Genomic DNA, 18266 nt, shown 5'->3' with positions numbered 1-18266 from the left:
TCTATTAGAAAACAAAACAAAAAAGACAAAAGGTTTAATGAGCACACAATTGTATAGTCTGTTCCAACTTAGGTATATAGTTTATCAGTTTTTTCTTACTATACTAGTAGTATTTAGGTATTTTTTTAGCCTTTGGGCCAGGTGAGCTTTTCCCATCACTTGGCGTCGGTCGTCGTTAACTTTTACAAAAATCTTCTCCTCTGAAACTACTGGGCCAAATTTAACCAAACTTGGCCACAATCATCACTAGGGTATCTTGTTTAAACATTGTGTCCATTGACCCGGCAAACCAACCATCCAAGATGGCCGCCATGGCTAAAAATAGAACCTAGGGGTAAAATGTAGATTTTGGCTTATAACTCTGAAACCAAAGCATTTAGAGCAAATCTGACATGGGGTAAAATTGTTTATAAGGACAAGATCTATCTGCCCTGAAATTTTCAGATGAATCGGACAACCCATTGTTGGGTTGCTGCCAATGAATTTGTAATTGCTGTTTTTTTGGTTATTATCTTGAATACTATTATCAGTCACGGGCATTACTTAAACAAGTAACTTTTTTTAGTTACTTATATAGATAATTTTTGTTGTTAAAAATTATAAAATTACTCAATAGAGTTATTTTAAATTTCAATAGAAACATGGACTAAATGAAGTTTTCATGAATTTTTACATCATTTTAAATCATAAAATTAAGAATTTATTAGATTTGAGAGGATTATAGACATCAAGAGTTACTTTAAAAATAATGACAAAAATATAACTTGAATAAGTTATTTTATACAACTTTGAAAGAATTAGTAATAACACTTATTTAAGGAACATGTGTAATTATTTTGGGTAACAAATTATAAATAACTTCAAGTCTTAATTAATTCACAAGTTTCTATCTATTTATATTTGTCTATCTTGGAGATTTTCTATGAAAACGATATTTTAATAGTCCCAAGAGACCAATCTTTGACAAAGAAGCGTCGATATGAAAGATCAGTGCGTCAGAAAGATAATTAGTGTTTCAGAAGGATTAGCGTTTATATTTCATACGAAAAATAACCAGATGACTGTGAAAATTTGTTAAAGCTAGTAAAATCTTTATAATTGGAAACTAATAAAAATAATATTTAGAAAAATTACTTATATAAGTAATTTTTAAAATAGCCTCGTTTTCAACATTACTTGTATAGGTAATTTTAAAAGTTACTTGTTTAAGTAATGCCCCTGACTGATTATAGATAGAGATTAACTGTAAACAGCAATATTGTTCAGCAAAGTAAGATCTACAAATAAGTCAACATGATCAAAATGGTCAGTTGACCCCTTAAGGAGTTATTGCCCTTTATAGTCATTTTTGACCAATTTTTCGTAAATTTTGTAGTCTTTTACAAAAATCTTCTCCTCTGAAACTACTGGGTCAAATTTAACCAAACTTAGCCACAATCATAATTAGGGTATCTAGTTTGAAAAATGTGTGCAGTGACCCGGCCATCCAACCAACTAAGACGGCCGCCATGGCTAAAAATAGAACACAGGGGTAAAATGTAGATTTTGGCTTATAACTCTGAAACCAAAGCATTTAGAGCAAATCTGATTAGGGGTTAAATTGTTTATCAAGTCAATATGTATCTGGGACAACATCCCTAATGCGCCTCGAAATGAGGAACTCAAAAGTCAAGTGTAAAGAAAAATCTCTGTGTAGTGATATTGGACATGTTTCTATTTTTAACAAATGACTGAACTTCATTATTTGTGGTGATTAGGAAAGTAGAGGAACATAGAATAAATGTGTAAAAATTATGGAGCTATTGAATGTCTTCAAAGTATTAAATTTTCAAAGAACTTATTGTGTTAAAAAGGGGATATTTTGAGGTATAATATACATGTACCACTAAGACCAGATCTATCAACCACGATAATAACCACGTTTTGATTGGTCAACTAGTTTTGGATTTTTATTTTTTTTTAAATATGGATTGTGCTAGAGACGACCCGAAAGAATAGGAAAAAATGGTGGAAACAAGATGCCGAAAAGGGTATATATATATCTGAGTTATAGAGGAAATAAGAAGTATGGTTACGTCGTAGCTACCAATTCTGGCTTTAATACAACGGGGAATTGTCCTATATGTATCATAATTCTCGAATATACCTACATATTTCTACAGACTTATATATTTGCTTTTTTACATAGATATTGAGGTTAAGATATCAGAGGATGTGCTACATTACTTTATCGAATCGACCAAGAACTGAGTTGGCTTCTATGTCTATACTGTAGCTCAGGACTTCTACACTGACTTTTTCTTGTAACTGCTACGTAGCGCTAAATAGATTTTGGCTATTGGACGTTTAACTAGTGAAGCCGCTAAATAGATCTACAAGATAATCCTAAAAGTTCATGCTAACTAGGCCAGGGAATCAAAAATGTATATATGTACATGTTCTCGGCCGTGTTCAATATCATAGCTGCTATGTAGTGCTACATAGATTTTGACTATTCAACGATATATGTACATGTTCTCGGCCGTGTTCAATATCATAGCTGCTATGTAGTGCTACATAGATTTTGACTATTCAACGTGTAGCTATAGTATAGACTAGCTGCTACATAGATATTGATAGCAGCTACGTAGCTACTACAATATTGAACTCAACCCTGGAAAATTCCTCTCGAGAGCTGCGAGGGTACAGTGGAATCCATGTACACTCCCTGTCGGGATTAATGGAGATGTGTGTGTGAGTTAGAAAATTGCCCCTCTGAGAATGGTGATAAGGTGAATTACAAATGATGTCATTCTGATATATTAGCATGATTAGACACATATGGGCTATTCTAGCTGCCTTGATATTGAACGTTTTGTCATAGCAGCTACATGTATAGGGCTTCATAGATTTTTAGGTACTGAATGTTAATCTAGCTTAGCTGCTATCTAGATAAATTTAGCAGCTAGGCTAGCTACATGTTTACTAACTAGTAAAAATCTATGTAGCTGCTACTATATTGAATGCAACGTTAACCCTCAACAATTGTCAGTATCAATAATTTATAAATATTTCATCTCTCCAATCCTGGGTTGGGTTCAATATCTTAGCTGCTACGTAGGGTTATAGATGTAAATTTTAGTCTACTGAACAAGTAGCTAGCCTAGTTGCTATTAATATCTATGAAGCAGCTACATGTACATCAGTACATTTAAGCTAGCTGCACATTTAATAGTCATAAATCCACTTAGCCCCATGTTGCCGCTACAATATTGAATGCAACCCTGTTCTCTACATCCACTTCTATACTATTGATAAACAGTTGAACTCCATGTGTATCACCAATACATACATGTACATTACACTGGAAAATCACCATCGCCACTGCAGGTGCAAAGTACACTAAGCACCACCACCAATACATACATGTACAATGTACACAATACACTCAGCATCACCAATACATACATGTACACTACACAGGGAAATCACCATTATCACTGCTGGTAAAAAGTACACTAAGCACCACCACCAATACATACATGAACAATGTACACAATACACTCACCATCACCAATACATACATGTACATTACACAGAAAAATCACCTTTACCACTGCAGGTACAAAGTACACTAAGCACCACCACCAATATGTACATTGTACACAGTACACTCTCTTTCACCAATACAAACATCATGTACATGTACACTACACAGTACTCTCACCATCACCATTACATACATGTACACTACACAGGGAAATCACCATTACCATTGCAGGTACAAAGTACACTAAGCACCACCACCAATATATACATGTACAATGTACACAGTACTAGTACATTCTCCATCACCAATACATACATCATGTACATGTACACTACACAGTACTCTCACCATCACCAATACATGTACACTACACAGGGAAATCACCATTACCATTGCAGGTACAAAGTACACTAAACACCACCACCAATATATACATGTACAATGTACACAGTACTAGTACACTCTCCATCACCAATACATACATCATGTACATGTACTCTACACAGTACTCTCACCATCACCAATACATACATGTACACTACACAGGGAAATCTTCATTACCATTGCAGGTACAAAGTACACTAAGAACCACCACCAATATTTACATGTACAATGTACACAGTACATTCTCCCTCACCAATACATACATGTACAATGTACACAATACACTCACCATCATCAATACATACATGTACACTACACAGGGAAATCACCATTTCCAATGCAGGTACAAAGTACACTAAGCTCCACCACCAATATATATATAGAATAATAGGTACTTTTGTTTTTGATACTGACTATATCATGTGGAATATCTAGACGAGCCTGTTAGGGCAAGTTAAGATATTCCACATGGTATAGTACGTACAGCCAGTACGTTGATAGTTGAAAATATTAGGCAGTAAAATCAAATGGAAAATATACGAATTACCAATAAATACATGTACAATGTACACAGTACACTCTCCATCACCAATACATACATCAAGTACATGTACACTAAACAGTACATCTCCATTTCTTATAAGTACATTTTTAGCAAAAATGAACTTCACTCAAGTACTACATTATGCTGGCAGCATTTCCAAAACTGATTTTAATCTATCTATTTTCATAATTGTAGAAGCCAGTGTCAGTGCCATTAAACAAAGTTCAAGGAAATGGACTATTGAAATATAACCTTGATAGTGTGCCTCCAAAGCGTAAAAAGACAGATGGTGTGAAAATTTCTCATCAACAAAGGAATACAAATAAATGCAATGCTACTGTGGATGATGTAGTCAACAATTTTGTAAGTTTCCATTATCTATAAAAATATTAAACAGATCTTTCAATACAATTAGATAATCAAAAAGTGTCAAAGTTTTAACTTTACTACTAACTGTATATTGAAATAAGCATCACATTGAGTCACTACTAACCTAATATGGAATATACATGGCCTCTTCACAGCCACTTATAACCAATCATATTCCTAGAAATGTATATATATATATATATATATATATATATATATAAAGTCTATAAAAACGACTAACCAGCAAATTTACTATGTACCGGATCGTCTAGAATAGGCGATACTATGCAGATAAGGAAAAAATTATATCAGTCTAAAGATTTGCACAACGGTACTGATATAAGATGTTATAATACGAAAATGTTGTTATTAAATCGTGCTGACAAATATTTCGGCTCAACAAATGGCCTTCTTCAAGTGTCACAAGTTTTAACAATACTGATACATAATGTATAAGGTGTAAAAATAGATCAGTAATAATACAGGTAAGTTTTGGTAGATTGATTTTTAATCCAAAAGCCTGAATATCATAATATAAACAAAACACTATAAATCAATGTACGTGACTGTGTATATTAACAATAAAAATGAGTAAAAAAACAAAAACGCTAGTATTTCTTATTGATGCCGTTTGGATGATGTACATTAAGTTCCTTTATCCAAAAGCTTTCCCGAACCTGTCGCTGGGCATCACTCCAGTGAATATTCTGTTCAATCACTAGAATTTTCATGCGGTTAAAGTCATCAGGTTTGTGACCCGACTGTCTGAAGTGCTGAGAAACTGGGAGAAGTGGCTTCTTAGAGATATCACTCCTATGGCCATTGAGGCGTTTGTGGAAAGGCTGCTTTGACTCACCAACATATTGGAGGCCACAAACCGAACATTCTAGTATGTAAACAACATTCATACTTTTGCAGGTAACATTGCAAAATATCTTATAGTTGTTTTCGGTTGCCTTACTGTGAAATGTTGATGAATGCTGCATCTGTAGGCAGCATTTGCAGCGTTTTTCTTCACACGAACGACATTCTCCAGAAGTACTTCTATTATCAGACACTTCAGCCCGCACCAGCAGGTTCCGCAGACTACTAGGTTGCCTAAAAGCTATCATTGGAGGCTCGGGAAAAATCTTGGATAGTTTGGAATTCTTTTCAACTGATTTCCAATGCTCACGAATGACACCAAAGCTGTTTTTGAGAGATGGGTGGTAAGTAAGAACACATGGAGTCCTTTTATTTTTCTTTTTAACTTTGTATTCCAATAGTTCACTCCTGGGAATTGATTCCGCTTTCTGAAAGCATTTTTTGATATTTCTGTGTTTGTAGCCCCTTTTCTTCAAGCGAGTTTCAAGTTGACGTAGTTGTCTTTTAGTTGTTTCTGTGTTGGAACATATTCGCTTGACTCTAAGTGCCTGACTGTATGGAATACTCTTGGTAAGATGAGCAGGATGGCAAGTTTTAGGGGACAAATATTGATGAGTGTCAGTGGGTTTAGAATATAAATCTGTAGATATGATGCCCTCTGTGACAGTATCTTATATCCACAAACAGTACATACAGACAGTATCTAATAACCACACACAGTACATACAGACAGAATCTAATAACCACAGAAATTACATACAGACAGCATCTAATAACCACAGACATTACATACAGACAGTATCTAATAACCACAGACAGTACATACAGACAGCATCTTATAACCACAGACAACACATACAGACAGTATCTAATAACCACAGACAGTACATACATACTGTATCTAATAACCACAGACATTACATACAGACAGTATCTAATAACCACAGACAGTACATACAGACAGTACATACAGACAGTATCTAATAACCACAGACATTACATACAGACAGTATCTTATAACCACAAATAGTACATACAGACAGTATCTAATAACCACAGACAGTACATACAGACAGCATCTAATAACAACAGACAGTACATACAGACAGTATCTTATAACCACAAACAGTACATACAGACAGAATCTAATAACGACAGACATTACATACAGACAGCATCTAATAACCACAGACATTACATACAGACAGTATCTAATAACCACAGACAGTACATACAGACAGTATCTAATAACCACAGACATTACATACAGGTAGTATCTAATAACCACAGACAGTACATACAGACAGCATCTAATAACCACAGACAACACATACAGACAGTATCTAATAACCACACACAGTACATACATACAGTATCTAATAACCACAGACATTACATACAGACAGTATCTAATAACCACAGACAGTACATACAGACAGTATCTAATAACCACAGACATTACATACAGACAGTATCTAATAACCACACACAGTACATACAGACAGTATCTAATAACCACAGACATTACATACAGACAGTATCTAATAACCACACACAGTACATACAGACAGTATCTAATAACCACAGACATTACATACAGACAGTATCTAATAACCACACACAGTACATACAGACAGTATCTAATAACCACACACAGTACAAACATACAGTATCTAATAACCACAGACATTACATACATACAGTATCTAATAACCACAGAAAGTACATACAGACAGTATCTAATAACCACAGACAGTACATACAGACAGTATCTAATAACAACAGACAGTACATACAGACAGTATCTAATAACCACAGACAGTACATACAGACAGGATCTAATAACCACAGACAGTACATACAGACAGTATCTAATAACCACAGACATTACATACAGACAGTATCTAATAACCACAGACAGTACATACAGACAGCATCTAATAACAACAGACAGTACATACAGACAGTATCTAATAACCACAGACAGTACATACAGACAATATCTAATAACCACAGACATTACATACAGACAGTATCTAATAACCACAGACATTACATACAGACAGTATCTAATAACAACAGACAGTACATACAGACAGTATCTAATAACCACACACAGTACATACAGACAGTATCTAATAACCATAAATAGTACATACAGACAGTATCTAATAACCACAGACAGTACATACAGACAGCATTAATAACAACAGACAGTACATACAGACAGTATATAATAACCACAGACAGTACATACAGACAATATCTAATAACCACAGACATTACATACAGACAGTATCTAATAACCACAGACATTACATACAGACAGTATCTAATAACAACAGACAGTACATACAGACAGTATCTAATAACCACAGACATTACATACATACAGTATCTAATAACCACAGACATTACATACAGACAGTATCTAATAACCACAGACAACACATACAGACAGTATCTAATAACCACACACAGTACATACAGTCAGTATGTAACAACCACAGACAGTACATACAGACTATATAATATTCTATAAAAAGTATAGACATGTAGGACAGGTGAAAGATATATTTGTGTGTTTACATATAATTTTGCTCATAATAAAATTGGATGTCAAAAGTCAACATGGTTTTTCATTTGTTTTTAGGTGGCAGAAAATTGTGCAAAGACTACAACATCTTACAGCATCCCAGTAGAGGATCCTTTTCTGTTGTATAGCTTGTTAATCAGCGAATCTGGATATTTTGGTCCATGCAATGAAGACTTTACGACTTTCGCTATGGCAGACTTCAACAGTAGCAGGAAAGAACTTATGGTAGATGATGATGGAGGTTTTATACGATTAAATGAAAGCTACCTATTTCCCCTTAACAATATAATATTTACATTTTTGTTCATGTTGTTGTGAATTTTATCAATTACTTTTAATTTGTATGCTGAAAATGTAGAAATTAAGAAAGACTTATGTATTGCTTGTGCATTTCATATACCCGTTCAAAATTTTGAATTAGACTACAGTATGAAAGATGAATGATGTGTAATGAACAAAATATAGAATTATATATTAGATGCTTAATTTTAACTTTGATTGCATAGAAATCTATTTTTTTACACAGATCATGTAGATTGATATTTGATAATCATCATGATCATGGTGATAAGCAGAATTTCAATAATTAGAACATCCCTTGCATGACTTTAAACAAAACTGAAAGCCAATTGAAAATTATTATTCATAACTGTTTTTTTTTGGTTTTTTTTAGAAACAGAAGATACAAATTGTTAAAAGGAAAGCTGTATTTTTTAACGGTATTGTTGAGTGTACATGGCTATACAGCTGTACTTGCAATTTAAAGAATGCAGAATATATAGATTCCTTATCGAAAAGATTAGAAAAGCATTTTCAAGGTAATCAGAGGTGTTTTTTTTTTTAATAAAAAAACAATTGTATGAACATACATGATGAACATATTAAACACATAATGTTTTTAAAGAAAATGTAATAACAGCATTTTCAGACTTCCTTAAGTAGCAATATGGTAAATACTCTATTTAGAACTTTCAGTTACGTAGAACTTCTATATTTTAAAATTGTCATAAAACCTTTAAATATTTTAAATAGGTCACAAAGCCTTTACAGTGTACATATGTGACGGTACCCAAATTGCACCTATCTTGACAGTTTTTTCATCTAAATTTTTTTTTGATAAAGACAAAAATGTCAATTCAAATCATAAAAATACAAATTGTTTAGTCTCTAGGAAATCTTGTAAGTTTTTTTCTTTCTTTGCAGATTTTAAAGAAGTTACTTGTCAACATATTAGACTGACAAAGCATCTTGTTAAGGATATTGACACTTTTTGGGAAGTTGTTCCTGAATTTCAAGAACCAGGTATTTTACTTGATTTTACACTGTTATATTCTCTGCAACTAAAGCATTTAAAGCAAATCTGAGCTTGGGTAAAAATGTTCGCTAGGTTAAGATCTATCCATCCATATATATTCAGATGAAGTCGACAACACGCTGTTGGGTTGCTACACCTGACTAAGGAATTTTAAGGAAATTCTGCAGTTTTTAGTTATTATCTTGAAAATTATTATAGATAAAGATTAACTGTAAACAGCAATAATGTTCAGCAAAGTAAGATCTACAAATAAGTTATCATGACCAAAATTGTCAGTCAACCCCATGGGGGCTCGTGGGTATAAATCATTTTTGTTGAGCCTGCAACTTTTGTTGCAGAAAGCTCGACATAGGTATAGTGATCCGGCTGCGGCGGCTACAGCTTTATATTTTAGAAGGTGTAAGACCTGGATGCTTCATACTTTGTATATAGATGCCTCATAATACGAAGTTTCCGTCAGTCACATGTCCAATGTCCTTGACCTCTTTTTCATGGTTCAGTGACCACTTGAAAAAAAAGTTCAGATTTTTTATAATGTTGAATTCTCTCTTATTATAAGTAATATAACATTACAGAAATCGCTTAAATTTTAATATAGTTTAGTTTAAGTACAGCTTAAGCTTATGTGAAAAAAAATAATTAAAAGATATAGGTCACCGATGAGTTGAAAAAACATTCTGTCGGATGACCCTGCTTTTCAACCAGCAAAGCCTGTAGCTTTATTTGCAGGAAGACCATTCACCTGATATTTTCTCAAATTTTCAGATCATTCTTATGGTATGCAATTAGAAACACCAAAAAAGGTATGTATTCTGTTAATTTTTAGGTCATTTTGCCAAGATGTAGTATCTAATTTTCATCTTATTAAATGCAAGGATTTCATTTATGATTGTGTTGGTTCAATTATTCTCCTGGGAATGAATTTTCTTTGTGGTTTTGCCAATTACTGCATGACAAGCATATAGAAAATTGTAATTTTCAAAGAATATTGGAATTTCTGTTTCCCCTGTACCCACTAATCCCAAGAAAATTGGTTTCCAACGAATAATAATAAAGCCACAGCATTTACCTTTGCTGAAAAAAAAACGAGTGCTCTTTGCTAAATATGACATAGACCAAGGTGAGCAGCACAGACAGGCTCATTATAGTTCAGTATGTTTTTTCTTTTAAGGAGTTGGGTATGGTAGAATTGAATTTTGGAACGTGTTACGTGGCAATTATATATCCAGGCATGTCACCAGGAGTTGTTTCTATTTGGTCATCCTCTGTATTTTGCTTCACCTGTCAGCAAAAACACTGCAAGCACTGCAAACATGTTCAGATCTACCTAAACAAGTGTGAAGAAGATGAAGTACCTGATTATATTTATAAGCTTTTGGAACTTCTTAATGATCATCCCAGAAAGAAGACCTACATTTATGAAACCTTATCAAAAAACTTGGTAGAATTCCACCTCCCTGAACATTTAAGGCAGCCATATCTTGAAGTAAACCAGCTGAAAGAAGAAAACATTTTTCAAATGTTTCCTGATGAAATTTCTATTCCTATTTGTGACAGATGTCACAGTCCTTGGGAGAACACCTGCTTCAAACAAAATAAAGATGAAATTCCATTGTTTTGCAGATATGAGATCAACAAGACCAATGGTAATATATTGTATAATGTAGGATTTAAATTTGATCAACGATGAAATATCAATTTTATACTTTAAAAAGAACAACAATAATACCCAGTACATATAATCTAGCCTCAGATTTCATTTGAGAATTGCAATGTATTATAATTTTTATGACTGCCAATGATATAATTTTCCACCAGACACCAAATAAAGGTTGTAGTTCAATGACTGATCAACAATGAACAAATCTAAGAATCATAACAAGCCACTTTAGGCTCTGCATGACGTGACAGATGAAAATAAACTGAAAATAGAAAAATCATATGCGCCAAAAATGAAATATTTGGAACTTTTGTATATTCACCCTTTTTATTAAAAATGTATAATATGTTGCAATGATATAAGAATTTGAACCTGTCATTATCTAACTATTTATCTTTTTATTTTGTTCTTGTAGTCTATGGAAAGAAATGTTCCAAATGTGACAATCAGCTCATTTTTGATGGCAGTGAATCCTGCATTTTGAACATGGAATCATTTCTTGTACATCATAGTGTATTGCGTGATTACATGCTTCATTTCTTACATGCAAGGTATTTTTAATGAGTTTTAAATACCTATGTTTAAAATTATGGCTATATGTAGATTACTGTATGGTTTTTGATTCTTCATATATAGTCTGTACAAGTGAATCCTGAAATAACTTGATAAAATCTTTTCTCAATTGAAGTCAAAATGCATTGTCTTTGCACTGTTGTTTATGATATTTATTATTTTTTTTTCAAATTACCACAAGGTTTCTTTTTGTCAATATTTCAATTTGAGTCCATTTAAGAAATTCTTCTCACTTTTTCATATTTTTTCATGTTTTATCTGATAAATGGACTAAGTTTATTTACAGTTAATATCAAGTAGATTCATTGTTAGGTTCAAGTTTGTTACACATTATTTACTTAGTCAAATCTTTATACAATTTTATGAAACTTTGACAGAAACTTTTTTAAGAGTAATGAGAGACAAAGTAATAAACGAAGTTTAAAATATTTTACTAATAAATGAACTCACTTTACTTTACAAGACTCGAAAAAAACTTACATTTTTTTTCAACTATTGACACTATTCGTACTGCCTACTGATGAGTCCCAAGTACAAATGGTTATTTATTCATATGGATGTAAAGGGACGAAACTCAGAAGGCCTAAAGCGACTATTAATTGCAATTGTTTGGTAATATCTGATTATATATATATATATATAAAGGATATAAAATTTTACTAAATTTTATTTGAAATTTGTTCAAATTTTCTTTTACATTTTAACAACCAGGCCTTGAGAGTCTAGGCAGAAAATATGTTCAGGGATTTAATTAAGATACTAGTACACTAAAAAGTATTTGTACTGTATACAGAAAAGTTATGTATTGTTATCAATTTACCTTTGTTCTAAAAAAAAAAAACATAAGTTTTAAAATCCCACCACAAAACCACTTTTCAATTGAAACTTATTAAACTGGACATGATTCTTGAAAGAATGGTACTTTAAATATCTGAAATCTTTTGTTAGAAATTTTATTAACAATTAGAACTTTTCATGCATTTGATTACTGGCAGACACTAACTGATACATATTTGCCAGCCCTGCTGCTTAAATAAATTGACGACAGAAGGGTTTTTTTTTATGGGGAAGGGGGGAGAGAAAATGAATTCAAGTGAATTGATTTAGAGGCTAGAATACATCTTGATGGCATGTATCAGAGTGGTATAAAAGTGAATAGGGCTCAATTTCTTAATAAATGCACTACAGTCTTCAATTTTGTTAATGTAACTAGTAAGCGAAGTAAGCTGTTAACAGGGCGTATTTTAGTAAAATATTGTCCGTCGTCTACATGTCGGATATTAACTCAAAAACACTTTAACCAATTTGCATAAAACTTTGAGAAGTACTTGAAACAAGGAGTTATTTGAATCTGGAATGATTTTGAATTCTGGAAAATTGATTAGAAATGTATAATGAAAAACTTAACCAACTAAATAGGGTAAGCCATGTATGCATGGCTAAGGTTAATTTTACTTTCACTATCATTTCAGTATGAACAAACTAAACCCTGTTTGCCATGTGTGCATGGCTAACCCTTTTTAGTTCGATTAGTTTCCATCATACATTTCTCCTCAATTTTCCAGAATTAAAATTTATTCCAATACCAAATAATTCCTTGTTTTGAACTTTATTCTTTGAAATTGTGACAGGCATATTATGCTCTCATGGTGCAACTGTTTATTTGTTTTATTCCATAGGTGTACCATGTATGCATATTACAAGGTATGGTCAGACCATATGAAGCAAATGGGATATAAAGATTTTGAAAAGATGATGACTTACTGCAAGTTTAGGCATTCCTGGTATGCCTTTCTTAGTCTTTTAAATATTGACTATAACCTTGGCTTCCAATGCACAGAATGTGGGGACACTCCTGATACTATAGTTTGTGATGCTACATCATTGTCCTTCCGCAAAACATTTGTGAAGTGGGAATCTCAACCAAATGACTGTACTATTTTCAGTCCTTTATGTCAATCCACAGGAATAAAAGAAAATTCATGCTTATACCAATCATATACATATTTGAACTTTTGCAACACTTAGGATTAAACCTTTTAAAAGTTTGCAAAAACAAGGATTAATATGAAAAAAATGGAGATGAGGTACAATTGCCAATGAGACAACTATCAACCAGAGTTCAAATAAAGTGATTGTATGCATTTATAATTACAATTTTGGAAGGTTGAACAGAAATTAATTTGTTTATTGTTATTTCAGTAAAATTTCCATGCTGATAAATGTATCGGATATCAGAATGCTAGTTCTTGTAACCAGCTGGTATTATAAAGAATCAACAAGGATTTTTAGATGAATAAGTTTAATCCTATTAAAAAGTTAATATACATGTACAACAGAAAAAACAATGCCACCCATAACAGATGGAGGGTCAAATTTTTAGAATATATTTTCATAACAATTTTCTATATTATTCATAATGCTTCAATTCTATTTATACTAGTTACAAGGACAGAGTAGTCATCAACCATAAAAAAACAAGAGACCTGGTGCAAAAATTTAGCAAGGGAGAGGAAATCCAAAACTTTGAATTTAGTGAAATCATTACTGGGCTGAAGAAAACATTTGCACCTGCTTTACCATTGTTTGAAATGCTGAAAAGTCTAGGATGCTGTCAAGTTTGTCCAATAGAACATAGACTTATTATGAATCTAATATCCAGCTCATCGCCTGCTTGTGCTCTGATACCAGTAGATGAAAAAAAAAATTAAATGATGTACTGGATATCTCAGACGACCCAGCAAGTTATCCAGAAATGATGGAATTTTTACAAATCAAAGTACCATTATTGTTTGATATTTTAAAAGAATCGGGACCTATACCATCTAACTATAAATTAATATTTCGTGGAATATATGAAAAATCAGTTAACACCTTTTCCAAGTCCTTATCTACAGATGATGGCCAATTATAATTCTCTGTAGATAATACATGCTATTTTCCAGCTTTGAAGAAAATAAGGACAAGAGGGAATTTCAAGGCAGATAGATCAAAAGTGTTAAAAGACGAGTGCAAGAAAGAGGCAACAAGGCATCCTACACTTTTGCCTGGGATATTTACTGCTTTTTGTAAACACGGTAATACATATTTTTCAAATATTTCCTTTCAGGTGCTCTGCATTTAATATCCCTTTCCTCCATGGATTTTTTTCTCTCACATTCTTGATTCGCATAGGATTATTTCAATAAAAAAAAAAAAAAAGGTTTAAAGTTATAATGCATTGTGAAAAAAACGAATATTTCATCAATGAAATTCAAGTCAGATATTCCCATGAATATCCTTTTCATATTGGAAACAAACTTTTTTAAGTCTGATGCAGACATTTCGTAGTCAAAGTGTTTCAACTGAGGTACTATACAGGCGTCAAAAGGCGTCATTGTAATGTCTGTGGTTATAAGATACTACCTGTATGTGTTGTGTGTGGTTATTAGTTACTGTCTGTATGTACTGTGTGTGGTTATTAGATACTGTCTGTATGAACTGTTTTTGGTTATAAGATACTGTCTTTATGTGTTGTGTGTGGTTATTAAATACTGTCTGTTTGTTTTGTATATGGTTATTAGATACTGTCTGTATATATGTACTGTGTGTATAAAAAAGGAGATGTGGTGTGATTGCCAATGGGACAACTCTCTGCAATAGACCAAACAATCCAGAAATTAACAACTTTAGGTCTCTGTTAATGACAATGTAAAACAATTCTAAGAAAAAGACCTAATCTATGTATAAATAACAAAAAAGTAACACTTATCATGACTTAAAAAAACGACAACCACTGAATTACAGGCTTCTGAATTAAATATTGTTAAAAAAATTATTGAAAATAGATTTTTTTTTCTTTTCAGGTATTTGTTATGGATTCCAAATAATGGAGTGCAATGAATCTCCTAATGTTCCTTTCACATTTCTTTGTACCAGATTTAAGAAAGGTACCTATTTTCAATGCTTTATATATACATATATGTTATACCTTGATTTTTATGCCCACCTATATATGATAGTAGGGCCCTGGGGGGCATTATGTTTTCTGGCCTGTGGGTCTGTTCATATGTCCATCTATCTGTCCTGCTTCAGGTTGAAGTTTTTGGTCGTGGTAGTTTTTGAGTAAGTTGAAGTCCAATCAACTTGAAACTTAGTGCACATGTTCACTACGATAAAATCTTTTTAATCTAAATGCCAAATTAGATTTTTGATCCCAATTTCATGGTTCACTGAACATAGTAAGTGATAGTGTGAGTGGGACATTATTGTATAACATGGTCACATTCTTGTCTTAGTTCTACAGTTCTACATATATAATATCTAAAAACAAATCATTTATTATAATTACTCTCTTTTTAGATAGACAATATGTAATGAAGCACAATGAAAAGATATCTATAGCCTGTTTCAGAAGCTATTTTTTTTATCCTACCAAGTGTTTCATACATAGGAGTGATTTACATAAATTTATTCTTTTTTTTTAGCACCAACTACTGTCATCTATGACAATGCTTGCAATCTGCATTCATACTGCCTAAACAGAGATCCTGATTTTTTTAAAGACACACTGTTTGTTGTGGACAATTTGCACTGGGGAAATCATACCAGTAAGTTTTATTTTTTACAAATTTATGATTTATAGCAAGTTAAGAATAAAGAAGACATAATTTTTGTGACTTGAATTTGTATTGATTTTAACACGGATGGGCCTTTTATGCTAAATATTTTACTATGAGGGGTAAAATATAGGCATAAAGGGCTGTTTATCAAATATACATACAACACCTGTACTGGTAATCTTTTTACTAGTCATTAAAAGATTTGACAAATTCTGATGCATAAACTATATATTTGTCAAATTTACTATCAAATACATCAACCTTTTTGTTTGCATCTTTGTTAGATTTTTTTTCTATTTTTGTTTAGATTTTTTAGGCAGTGCTATATTGCTGAAATATGTTTCAATTTGATAAATATTTAAATGACAACAATATTTTTAAAATGCAAATAACAAATACAAAAGAATAATTAAGCTGTACATCATGTTTTCTTTTATTTAATATTTTTTTATATTTCAGAGCAGCAAGGAAACAGCTGTAGTGTAAAATGTAAAAACAAATTGTAGTTTATTTTTTGTCTGTGACTAGGTATATCATTTACTATTTAAAAAACTTAATTGCATTTCTCCTCATTGCAGGTTGTTCCAGAGTTTATGAGGCAAAATTTCATCCAGAGTTAAGCAAGGTGAACACACAGATGGTCGAGCAAAACAATGCTAAATTAAGAAAACTGAAGAGTAATTTGTCTTATATGAATTATGATAATTTTATGAGTCATTTGAAATTTTTTCTGTGGTATTGTAATATGGAGCAAATGTTGTTTAAAATCTAGTTACACACACTATCAAATAATTATATTTTGTTCAACCCAATTGATTACAGAGATCAAAACATTACTTTTGATGCAAAGATTATTGATCCCCTTTTGATTAAATTTTTGACTATTTGGACTTGGAGAGTAGAATAATCCTGCAAAATATCCTAGGAAAATAAAGGGTGTTAAGAAAAGATTCCAAAATTGTCAGGAGTGCAACACTTTTTCTTAGACATTTTTTTAAGACACATCAACTTGTAATATGATGATATGTGCCATTGATTCTTATTTTTATTACAACTAGATTTTAGCTTGTTCATTAAACCATTTTGATACCGATGTGTTTTGAACAAAAGTATTGTCCTGTCTGGGGTAATACAAAAATTAGTACAAATGAGGAAAAGAATGATATTTTATGGCCCCTCAACAAAGTTAGTATATGAATCACATCTTAACATAAGCAAAAGTCAATCCTGTATAAAATATATGTCCTTACCAGAATTAATACTTTATTAACATAATTATTGTTGTAAATGATATGTGATAGTCAAGTATATAAGGCCTCCCTATAAGTGTCAGGACTGCAACTTTGAAGTTAAAAACTGGCACTTACTGAATAAAAAGTCAAATTATATAATATAATATTGTTCTGTTTTATTTGTCAAAATATACTATACTAGATACAAGATACAAGATTGCACCCAATGAGTAGCCTGATAGACAAAGAATTTTTCCATATACACTTGCCACTTGGAGATGTTTACATAGTTGTATGGCCAATATGACAATGATATTATACAGAATTTGAATGAAGCAGATTTAACCATTATAACATGCCATGCAAAAATGAGTTGAGGTGGTAAGATTTCCAAAAACATAAATTCTTAACAAAAGACCAAATGACACATAAAGTAACAGCTAAATGTCACTGTAAGGACTCCAACTATGAGCAAAACCTATACAGACTAGTCAGTTCTTTTATAATTTAGGTAGAAAATAAAGAATGAAAAAAAATATGATACTCATCAACAATCGACAGTCAGTGAATAAGAAGTTCCTGACCTGAAACAGGCACAT

General features: G+C 32.2%; 1 pseudogene; it reads left to right on the top strand.

Moving 5' to 3' along the window:
- The first annotated feature begins 1702 nt into the window (after window positions 1-1702).
- LOC143070951 (uncharacterized) lies at window positions 1703-17820 on the top strand (annotated as a pseudogene).
- The last annotated feature ends 446 nt before the right edge of the window (window positions 17821-18266 follow it).

The sequence above is a fragment of the Mytilus galloprovincialis genome, chromosome 1, assembly GCF_965363235.1.
Source record: "Mytilus galloprovincialis chromosome 1, xbMytGall1.hap1.1, whole genome shotgun sequence".
NCBI classification, from domain to species: Eukaryota; Metazoa; Mollusca; class Bivalvia; order Mytilida; family Mytilidae; genus Mytilus; species Mytilus galloprovincialis.
Note: the sequence above shows the minus strand (reverse complement) of the source record. Positions and strands in the feature narration are given on the sequence as shown.